The sequence below is a fragment of the Apteryx mantelli genome, chromosome 1 (assembly GCF_036417845.1).
Source record: "Apteryx mantelli isolate bAptMan1 chromosome 1, bAptMan1.hap1, whole genome shotgun sequence".
Taxonomy (NCBI): Eukaryota; Metazoa; Chordata; class Aves; order Apterygiformes; family Apterygidae; genus Apteryx; species Apteryx mantelli.
Genome location: NC_089978.1, coordinates 136,727,183 through 136,730,284, shown reverse-complemented (window position 1 = coordinate 136,730,284; position 3,102 = coordinate 136,727,183).

Sequence of the window (3,102 nt, the reverse complement as noted above, 5' to 3'; positions counted from 1 at the left end):
CCGCTCCCGCGGCTGCTGCTCCGGGCTGCGGCTCCACTGCAGGCCCCGGCTCCTCCCCGGCCTGCGCTCCGCCTCCCCCGGCTCCCCCCGGCCGTGGCGGCCCCCGCCTCCCCGGGTTAAGGAGGCGCCAGGCTAGAGGTGGCCCCGGCTGCCGAGGGAGCCCCCCGCCCGCTCCCCCGCCGTGGCGAAGGCCCGCTCCGCCCGGGGGGGCCCAGCTACCCCGGCGCTGCCAGCGGAGCGCGCACTCCCCATCGCCCCCCGCTGCCAGCCGGGGCCGCGGCCTGCTCCGACATCGCTGTCCTGGCCTGGGAGATAGCTGCACGCTGTGGTGATCCTCTCCGCGGAGGACTCCATCTGTAATAATCTCTTGCCGCCCCCCAGTCTGCAGTGACAACTGATCGCTAGGCCACCTTTGTAACAGTCGCTCACCCACACAGCCATCTTCTTCAAGCTGAGATAACTTCTTCCAGCCCGTGTGGCACTGCTTCCAAGTTGTCTTCTACTGGTGTGACAGTCCCTCACCCCTGATCGGGAGGTGGGGGGCTCGCCACTTTGGGGAAACTTCTCCCAGTCTTGTTCCTGGCACAAGCGATAAATTATTCCCTCCAACCATGTAATAATTGTGCCCTGCTCCAAGCCTAGATACTACGAGTCGTCTTCTCCCCCAAAATCGCTTGAAATCTTCATCCCTGATAACCTTCCCTCACACCACAAATTTGTCAATAACCTATTGCAGTAACATCCTCAATTCTTATGCGGCATTTCCACTACAATCCTGTTAAAAGTCTAATCACTATTTCTCCAATGTGTTATAATCAGTTAAAATCACATAGAAAACTCTGTAGTGTTGTCTCATTTCCACCCAGCTGGCTGAAAATTGTCTGTTAAGTCTCATGGTGTTATGTTGCAAGGCTGGTTTTAGAGACACAGACTAAGACGATTGTCCATTATTTTAGAACATTAAAGGGAACTGTGTAGTGAAGTAAATTAAACAATACATCAAATCTTCCAAAATGTATGTGGAAAAAGGAATAGTCTGGGATCCCCATGAATCTAAGGCCAATGCTCAGGCAGGCCATTTCTGGATGGTAATCTCAAATGCACAATCATGTAAATGCCTCAGGTTCTGTACCACAGTTATCCCCAAGACTTCTTGTATTTAATAATCTTGTCTCTGCATAGATAGTTTCACATACGCATACCTCCAAACAGTATCACTGCTGTAAGGCTTGGAGTATAGGATATGAAACATGCTGGGAAAAAAATGGCATTTTCTGAGTAAATTGTCATTCTTTTTTCCTTCTATTATTTGTAATATGGAAATTGTTCTGGGGTGGGGGGAAGGGGTGGAAGGCTTAGTGCTTTTGCAGGGCTTAGTTTACTGAATCTGCCAGAGACTCTTTGCATTCCTTCAACAGGTCAAAATCTGTGCCAAACTCTCATGCTGTCATTTCAGTAAATCACAAGAATTATACTCAATCTCTATTCCCTCAGAAAGTATGTATGCCCTTTTCTCCTAACCCAAACCTTCATTCTGCTCCTGTGCCAGTAGCTCTGTATGTTCCCTTGTATTTTTCTTCCTTTGCTATTTACTGTTCTTGTCTCTATCAAGGAGTGTCTCCTGCCCTTGTTCTGTTTTACCCTCTCCTTACAGATCTAGTGTCCCTGCAGACTACCAAAGGCCAATATCCATCTCTTCCCCTCCCACCTCCAGAGGCCATGGCAGAGCTCTGTCCTGTTCTGTCCTTTCCCTTAATTTCACTAGTGTTCTTTCCTCCTATTCCCTTGGCTTTCTGCCTCTTCCTGGACTTCTCTTTGGCCTAGGTCTTCTTTGCATCTCTCCTCTATTTCCATACCAAGTCCTCCAGTTCCCCTCTGGCTAGGATTTGTGTGCATATGCTCCTCTTTACTGACAGGACAAGACAGAAGCATCATTATGCTGGGAGGCATAGATGGCGTTAGATGCAGAGGTGTGATTAACTAAATACGTTTCCAGGCATCCAATGGTTTCCCCACTTTTTTTCTTTTTGGTTTTCAGTATCTTCTCTCCCAAACCAATATGCCTAAAATATTCTCTGTTTTTTATACAAAAAAGAAAGATCTGATGTAATTAACTTATTCCACTATTTGAAAAGAGACAAACACAAAAATGCCAAAATACCAAAAGGCCTTTGAGAGGCAGACCAAAGTATCTATGTTGAAGAAACACAAAGAAGCTAATGGATCATGACCCCAATATCATATTTAGTATTCAGAGAACAAAAACACCCATCCAAAAGCCTTTACATGCTAAGTAGAAGATAGGAGATAGCAGATGGAGACATGGAAAAAAAATAGTCATCATGTAATTTATTTTTACATTACATTCAATATATTTTATCTTTCTCCCAGAATTTCAAGATGCCATTGGTTTTGAACATGATTGAATTGTGAATATTTGTCTAGGGACAGCTATAAATTTTGACAGATGGGTAGGGGGCAGTTGGGGCTTCCGGTTTCCAGGAAGGTGTAGAAGGTGGCTTTGTTTTTTGGCAGATAGGACATTGAAAATTATGGTACTATGGAAGGGATTCTTTTCCACATCCTGGCTAAAGGACTGTTCCTTTCATTTGCAACTAATGAGTGATAAACAAACATAACAGCAATCTAGTGTAACATACAGGTATCCTAACCCTTTTTTCTCCCCAACTTTTTTTTCAAAACCACATCTATACTTTTTACAAAGGAAAATCTTTTATATATATATATATATATAAAAGTGTGTGTGTGTATGTAAACACACACAAAAATGTATACAAATAATATATAAAATATAACATATGAATAATTCTATATTTGTTGGTGTGTGTGTGTATATATATATATATATGTATTTCCAGTTAGCATCATGTCTCCCAATTCATTTCTCCAAGCACTATTTGAAAATTAAGTATCTGCCCCTTTTTTGAGTAGCCCTATATAACCAAGAGTCTAAAACTGCACACTTCAAAATTGGGCACTTTAAATGTATCTTAGAGTTTTTCTTGATTACAAAAAAATGCTATGCACCCTTATCAGCATCCAAAGGACCTGTTGGATGCTCAGCTGTTATGAAGCCAGACA